Raw genomic sequence first — 9,088 nt, forward strand, 5'->3', positions numbered from 1 at the left:
AGAAGACGTCCTCACAGGAGCCAGAATGAAAGTTTTTTATACGTCTTTTCTGGACATTGTATAGACGTCATTTAAAGACGTGCTAAAGACGTCATTCTTAGACATCCAGAAGACGTCCTCACAGGAGCCAGAATGAAAGTTTTTTATACGTCTTTTCTGGACATTGTATAGACGTCATTTAAAGACGTGCTAAAGACGTCATTCTTAGACATCCAGAAGACGTCCTCACAGGAGCCAGAATGAAAGTTTTTAATACGTCTTTTCTGGACATTGTATAGACGTCATTTAAAGACGTGCTAAAGACGTCATTCTTAGACATCCAGAAGACGTCCTCACAGGAGCCAGAATGAACGTTTTTTATACGTCTTTTCTGGACATTGTATAGACGTCATTTAAAGACGTGCTAAAGACGTCATTCTTAGACATCCAGAAGACGTCCTCACAGGAGCCAGAATGAAAGTTTTTTTTACGTCTTTTCTGGACATTGTATAGACGTCAATTAAAGACGTGCTAAAGACGTCATTCTTAGACATCCAGAAGACGTCCTCACAGGAGCCAGAATGAAAGTTTTTTTTACGTCTTTTCTGGACATTCTATAGATGTCAAGTAAAGACTTGCTACAGATGTAATTGTTAGACATCTAAAGGCAGTCAGAATAAAAGTTGTATTAGAAGTGTTTTCTGTAGTAGAAATGTCAAAGACTGTTAAAGACCCATACTGACATGGAAATCCTATATGTGCATTTTTCAAGGATCCAACTTTAAAAAATATTTACTTACAAATATTTACAAAACAGTGGCAGTGAGGGAGCTAGTTCTCACTGAGAAAAACCCAGTTACTCAATGTTAATGGTTGTCGTGTCATGAAACTGCAGACACACAGACCATAGACCTAAATAAGATTTTAAAGAATATTGATAATATTGAATATTCAATTGAATAACTGTGTAGTGTATATACTTGCATTTGTATATCTTAACAATATAACTGTAATAAACTGCTTACCATTTTCCTGTAAAACAAACTAATCACTCCAAGAAATCAACTATTCAAATCTCAAAATATATTTTTATTACTATTTTGTTCTGCTGGACCAAAACTTAACAGCCGGAAGACTAAAGTATAAATTAACACAATACAACTTAAAAGCCTGAACAGTAAAGTTGTAAATTAACACAATTTCCCTTTAAATAGTCTATAAAATGTTGTTAAAACAATAACATAACAATTAACAAAATATGGCTGCTATAAGGTTCACAAGCTTCATTTATAGCAGCAAGCAGTTTCAGATGATCGCCTACAGACTTTATTTGGGCCTCTATTGCAGCTGGGTCCCATTTCATGACAGCAGCTACAATCAAAGCAAAAAAATCCACATGTTAAATAAATAAATACAAATGCCACTGTTGTGGTTTAGCTTATAGCAGAGATACATAGTTGAACATTTTTGTACTCGAATCAATTAAATGAAATAAATCACAAATCAAGTAAAATTACATCAAGCCTGATATAAGGCATTCCACACACACACACACACACACACACACACACACACACACACACACACACACACACACACATATAGGTGCCATTTACAACTGCATGCGATTTAAGTGATCAGATAGCTATATGATCTTGAAAAGACCAGGATTAAATGGCCTCCGAAACGCATTCGTGACGCATTTGAATCTGATTGCTCACACCACTTCAGGAGGTGGTCTGGGCCGCATTCCAGAAGAAACTGGACAAGTGTAAATGCATCTGGTTGTTGAAACCACATGTAAATTTTACTCCTCCCAAAAACGCTCTAAAATAAAGTTGTGAGAGCGTGTTTTAGGCTATATGTCATGTTATAGCAAGTTATGACGACGCTACTGCCGCATCGCCGCTGACCATCTAACGTTATTCATCAAGCCAACGTGCAAACTATCGCAAATTAAAGTGAAAGTAAGTCCCCGATGCTTAACACACAGTTATCATCATTAAAAGTAAAGAAACGAAATGATCTTACCAGGGCTGTTGCCGCTCTCTCCTATTGCTGTCTTTGATTTAGAAATTTGAACGGATGATCAATAAAATGCAGTTCATATCTGTTGCTTTCGGTGACGTGAACGCCATTAAATTTGCATAGCGAGGGAATCGAAGATCTGATTTATATCCATTTTGCAAAAACACATTTATGTGACCAGGTGTAAATGGAATTGTTGTGATAAAACAGATAGCTATCCGATCTGAGAAAACGCATCAAGTGGCCAGGTTTAAACAGCCCCATACACACACACACACACACACACACACACACACACATATTAGGGGTGTAAGTTAACGGTTCACAAAATTCATGGTTCGGTTCAATACGATACACTTGTGTCATGGTTCGGTACGTTTTCGATACAGGAAAAAGAAAGAAATGCCAGAGAAATTTCCTTGATTTAATATTTAAAAAAAAAAAAAAAATTTATTAAACGTAACATCATAAAGTATGATTTTTTTTTTTTACTTTGAGGAATGATGAAGCTATAATCGACTCTTAGAAGCATGTAAAACAGCTACTTGAAAAAATTTTTTAATGTAATATTGTAGTTATAAACAAAGGTTTATTTTAGTTCAGATTAACTTCTGAGGGCAGTAATTTTATTCATGTCAAAATAAAACCAACGTAATGTAACTTGAAAGCATTATAGCCTACTATTCCTGCCAAACTTCCATGGTTACAGTTTGTTTTACTACAGTAAATCCATGGTGAATGTTGCTGATCTGTGGACACTGGATTGTTCATTCATGGCACAATATTTCCATGTCAGCGCTGTTTGATCCGTTAATAACAGAGATATATGAATGCTTCTCAATAGATCTCGCAGCGATGTTATTACTTCAGTGGGGATCTCTTAGCGCCGTGTAGTAACAGTGTCGATTGATCAAGATCGGCTCGCGCTGCACTGGTCCAAACTGATAAACGGCCCGTGAAGCACATAATAACAGCACCTGCTTTCTGGTCAGTTAGCCTACAGTACCTGCTTTCTGGTCAGTTAGCCTACAGTACCTGCTTTCTGGTCAGTTAGCCTACAGTACCTGCTTTCTGGTCAGTTAGCCTACAGTACCTGCTTTTTTTGTGGAAACCAAATCTTTTGATTGTGAGAGAGCCATGTGTTAAAAGTCAGATGGCACTTTGCTACTTTATGATTTGCCCTATGTCTGAACAAAAGAAATAAAAGTGAACTATCTATACCATATTGAATTGCATAGCATCATATTTTTGCAATGCGTTGAATCGAAATCGAATCGCACCGGATCGTAATAAAAGTGAATCGTATTGCATTGCATCGGTAGCTGGCAGCTGCTTATATGTATCATTAATGTATTGTATCGTTGGCTATGCATCGAGATGCGTATCGTATCGGCCTCAGTTATGGAGATGCACATCCCTAATACCTATATAGGAAAAGTAACTACATTTACATACTGTGAATCGTTTTTGCATCGACATTTTCTTAATCTTACACCCCTAATATAAACACATATAGTACTTTGGAGACCAATAGTGTTGAAATAACATTGAGACAAAGGAGGTAGAGGACGAATACTCACTTCTCTTGGTAGCTGTTCTGATGAATGACGGATCCTGGTCACAGAAAGATAAAAGAGAGAGGTAAAAGGGGGGAATTAATTAGCATGGGTCACGTCTCATTCGTTTTGTCTGGTATCTAAAACTTATGTCTGATAGAAAAATGTGCATCACCAAAAGAAGGAACATGTAAATTAACACAGTGGATCTGTCCAAACGGTAATCGTTTTAATAACATTGTCATCTGTACAAAGAAAAAACGTTTCCGTTTTTAGTACATTGTTGATGTGTAAAAGTTCCTTAAGTTTGTGTGTTCTTGACGTCTTTCTTTTAACCCTGCAGGTAGTTACATTAACGCATCTGTTAATAAAAGTTTTACCTATGGAACTTCGGTATGATGAAAATGTGTGTAATATAGCAAACCCAAACAAACAACTCAATTATTCTATGTTCAACTTAACTCTTCCACCATATCTACTTTAAAATGAAACACAGGAACTTGCCATCCTAGGTCACATTACCATAAATATAATATAAAATTACTATAAGATAAAATTACTTCAGTTAATTTACCATCGGATGCATGTCCCCCTTTGCTAACCCTTTTGTGGAAGGGCTCTTTGTGAAGGGATTTAGATGTTTGCTTCGAACACCCCTTTAATTGTACATTTATTAAATCACATGTAATGTTTATAAATAATACTAGGTAAAGGAGAGCAAACTGATTCCCCCTTCATTTTATCTACCTTATGCCGACCGAAAGGTATATGATTTTCTTTCTTCAGATGAAAACACATATTTTAGAAAAAATAAACTAGACTTTTAGAAATATTATCCATCTCTTGTGTTTGTGTGTCAAATAATGCAAGTGAATAGACACCAAAATGCTGAAGGTCGAAAAAGTCCAAGAGCATTGTAAAGCTCACATGATAAGTGCAGAAAACATCTTGTGTGAACAACACAGCAAGCTGTGAGTATGCTGTATGAAGTTTCTGGCGTATGCACTTGCATTATATTGGCTTACAATAATGGATGATTTTTCAAAAAATCTTTGTGGAAAGAAAGTCACATATATATCTAGAATGGCACGAGAGAAGAAAAAAAGAGATCATTTTTTAATTTCGGAGTGCATTGTGCCTTTAAAATTGACTGCGGATTTAAATACTGGGTAACACTTTATTTCGATAGTCCACTTTAGACATTCTACTAACTATAAGTAACTTTGCAACTACATGTCAACTATCTGTCATTAGAGTATTAGTAGACTGTCTGCTTAATATTTGCTAACACTCTGTTTTGTTGGTCCCCTAACAGACATTCTACTGACTATAAGTTACTTGGCAACTACAAGTCAACTTATTCTCCTAACCCGAATCCTAACATCTAAACTTAACCTACCAGTCTATTGACTGTCTACTACAGCCTACTAATACTCTAATGAGAGTTAGTTGACATGTTAGTGAAAGTGGACTATCGAAATAAAGTGTAACCAGAAGATACTGCAGTGGATACTTACTAGTGATGGACTTGTTTCTCTGTTGGTGCCTATTCTGCTCCGTAAGTCCAATGCTTGATCTAAAAATATATATTTTTTTTTTAAGAGTTTTAATAGGATTATTGATCGCGTAACATAGGACCATTTTTTAATGTTCCATAAGTGTTATATAAATCTGGAGAACCCTTACTAAAAATTAACAATGTTTTGCGACACTAACCAAATGGTAATAAATTATTGTAATACGTAAAATAGGAAAGAGGCCGCACTATGCATAAACTTTTATTTGCAAAAACAGGTTTCGGCGTGTGCCTTCATCAGTTTCCACGTGCCGAAACGCATTTTTGCAAATAAAAGTTTATGCATAGTGCGGCCTCTTTCCTATTTTACGTATTACAATTATCCAGGCCAGCACTCTAAAAGTTTATTAATATATGCAGTGAAGCCTGCTCCTATACTCACTATCCACCATAAAAACATGGTTTCTACACTATAATAAAAAACATGGTTAATTTAGCAAATGTCCTTAAAGGATTAGTTCACCTCAAAGTTGAAAATTGTGTCATCATTCACTCACCCTCAAGTTGTTTTAAACCTGTATGAATTTCTTTCTTCTGCTGAACACAAAGAAAGATATTTTGAAGAATGTCGGTAACCAGACAGACTTGGGTCCCATTGACTTCCATAGTAGGGAAAAAAAATTCTATGGAAGTCAATGGGACCCAAGTTACAGACATTCTTCAAAATATCTTTCTTTGTGTTCAGCAGAAGAAAGAAATTCATACAGGTTTGAAACAACTTGAGGTTGAGTAAATGATGACAGAATTTTCAACTTTGAGGTGAACTAATCCTTTAAAAGAACAGCTCATCCAAAAAAAATAAAAAAAATAAAAATAAAATAGAGTTATCTCATTATGTAGCTTACTCACCCATAGGTTGAAATTGTATGAGTTTCTTATGTAGAACCATAATTAAGATATCTTGAAAAATGCCTTTTATTTTTGTCATAGGCAACAATGCATACAGTTGTTTTATTCCCAAAATTCTTGTGTTTCACAAAAGTAAGTTATACAGGTTTGAAAATACTTTCATTTTGAAAGACATTTATTTTTGGGTCAGCTAGGCCTGTAAACTCAAGAAGATAAAGCTTGTCTGGAGGGTTTGAACCAGTGCATTTGAGCAGATTCACATGTTCTGCCTCTATTTCACGTGTATTTTATGACAATACTCACCGCATCTGAACATCGTGTGGCTGGATAATATTTATTCCCCAAATGCCTGGATCATGAAGGAAACACACACATACACATCAATATTAGTTATTTGTTTTACTTACTTACGGAGACATTTGCAAAAGCTTGCTAAATTGACTCACCAGCTCCAAAACATATTATTACGACTCGTTAATTTAACTGATCGGTTAGCCATCCCGCGATCAATAGATTCATAAGCCTAGTTTGCAGATTCTTATAGTATAAGACTGTGACAGTTCCTTTCTGTCTAAAGATACAATATATATTCTCAGTTCACTCGTTGTAAGCTCCCATGCTGAGTTTATTTTATCATAAACTAAGTTAGACAAGTTACACATGCTAGCAGCACATAACATTAATACATTGGAATACCGTATGCACTAACAATATTGCTCTAATCGCGTTTAGATTCTCAATTTAATACACTAGCCTATATCTTGATGTAGCAGAATTTGTATAAAATAAAGTTTTACCTTCCGTAGATTGCAATATTTCCGTTGATAAAATTCTTTGTCCATATTCCTTGTTTGTTCTTCATTTACATCCAGCAACACCCAGCAACTCGCTCAAAATAAACATTTAGCAGTCCGATGAAAAATAATCCATGTTTTAAACGATGTAAAACCCACAGAATAGGCAAATATTGAAGATCCCGCGCAGCAGCAAAGCAAACACCGACTCACTTCAACTGACGTTTATTCAAACTTGACTCGTAAAGGCGCGCATAGTTGTCATTGGCTAGATTCCTGGATGACAGACAGAATAAACAGAGAATAACCAATCATGCTCAAAACAGCTAGGAGAGACAGCCAATAGTGTGGCAACATTGCAATTACAGGGAAATATGAAAATATAATATAATATATAATAATAAAAAAAAAATAAAAAATAAAAAAAATATATATATATATATATATATATATATATATATATATATATATATATATATATATATATATATATATATATATATATATTTTTTTTTTATTTTTTTTTATTTTTTATTATATATTGTGTGCTATTTATTTGGTTGTTTTTGTAGGCTGGCTGTTATATTTAGGCTAATCAATTGGTTAAATTGTTTTTTCATTGCAGTGCATGATTAAAAATTCAACAATAAAAATGAAAGATTAAAAATACTGTAAGAACTTACAGTAACTGACCATATATAATATTTATTTACCACTGTTCTGATAAAGTGCAATTTAATAGAGCAAACAGTATATTAAACAGAGCAAACACTGCATATATTCATATACAATTCTGTATGTAGATCTATATGAAAATCTAAGGAATTGGCATCATGGTGGTGACAGTTACATTCATGTGACCCATAATGACCCTTTTACACTTTCACAAATTATTGACCTTTCCTTTAGAAACACTCTTATGCCTAATAATGTCAACATCCATTTTCACCCTGTGTGGCACAGTTACACAACCTGTTGGTTTAGAGTTAATCCTCTGTCCAACGCAACACTTTGGTAACATTGGCATAATTATATACAAGTTACAACATAATACCCCGGGTTTCACACTTCACAGGCAAGCCTGTAGTCCCAGACTAAAATGCATGTTTGAGCTGTATTACCTGAAAGCAACATATCTTATAGCAGTGCCATTGTTTTGTCTCAAGATGCACGCCAGTAATGTTTTTTTTTTTTTCTAAGGCACATTTTTAAAAGCTATAATTAAATACCCAAATTGAACTAAGGACAAATCCTGGCTTTATCTAAACCCTGTCTGTGAAACCGGGTCTGGGTTAGAAATTAAGGGTTAAGGTTAACCCTAACCCTAACCTTAAGACTTGTCTACAGACTTTTATTTAACAGCATGGTGTTAACTGCAGTGGTTAGGCCTTTAGCATTGATAAAGGACAAAAATCTTCTCACTGTGACAGTCTGTTTAATAAAGATTGTTTGTATGGATTGTCCCTAAACTAGAGCTATTGATGCATTCAAGACATGCCTAGTATCATAAAGATCGTATTTACAAATTGAACACACATGAACGCCGCCACAATGATGAAAATATGAGTAGGAAGCTTGGGATTTTCTTTAATCCACAATCTCGAGTTATGAGTGTGTCAGTGAGAAACATTGTGGAATACCACAATACTTGGGTATTTAGCAGTTACATTGTCAGGCTTTTCCATTTACGATGAAGTAAGCTAATGCCTGCACAAAATATGACTGTGTTATAGTATAACAATATAACATGTAGGCTAATGATACATTTTACAGTGGCTTCATAAATTAATTTAAAACATAAAAAAAATTAAAAAAATTGTAAAACCTCATGAATACAAACTTCCCAGAAGGACTTAAAAGTGCCATGTGTGCATCATGAACCCTGTTGGTGTCTGACCAGCAAGATCAATTTAACAGTTAATGATATAGTCCGTAACAGTCAGTTAATTAATTTACAGATATTGTTTGTCATTTTGTTCTGAACTAGTTCTGGCTGTCAGTGGACGTTTAGATTATGGCCATATTGGACATCTTTATTCACGTCTTTTATGGACTGTTTCTGGATGTCAACGGACGTCTAGATTATAGTCAGTATGAACGTCTGTTCTGAACTAGTTCTGGCTGTCTGTGGACGTTTAGATTATGGCCGGATTGGACATCTTTATTCACGTCTTTTATGGACTGTTTCTGGATGTCAACGGACGTCCAGATTATACTCAGTATGAACGTCTTTTCTGAACTAGTTCTGGCTGTCTGTGGACGTTTAGATTATGGCCGGATTGGACATCTTTATTCACGTCTTTTAT

The 9,088-nt window shown here is 34.9% G+C and overlaps 1 long non-coding RNA gene across 1 annotated transcript; it reads right to left on the reverse strand.

Moving 5' to 3' along the window:
- Positions 1 to 1,047: 1,047 nt before the first annotated feature.
- On the reverse strand, positions 1,048 to 6,989 carry LOC309499437. The gene is made up of 5 exons (XR_014206250.1): positions 6,786 to 6,989; positions 6,292 to 6,337; positions 5,081 to 5,139; positions 3,588 to 3,621; positions 1,048 to 1,350 (listed from the first exon to the last, which is right to left on the reverse strand). It is a non-coding gene; the product is annotated as an uncharacterized lncRNA (long non-coding RNA).
- Positions 6,990 to 9,088: the final 2,099 nt, after the last annotated feature.

This window comes from Leuciscus leuciscus (assembly GCF_965113295.1).
Source record: "Leuciscus leuciscus genome assembly, chromosome: 5".
Taxonomy (NCBI): domain Eukaryota; kingdom Metazoa; phylum Chordata; class Actinopteri; order Cypriniformes; family Leuciscidae; genus Leuciscus; species Leuciscus leuciscus.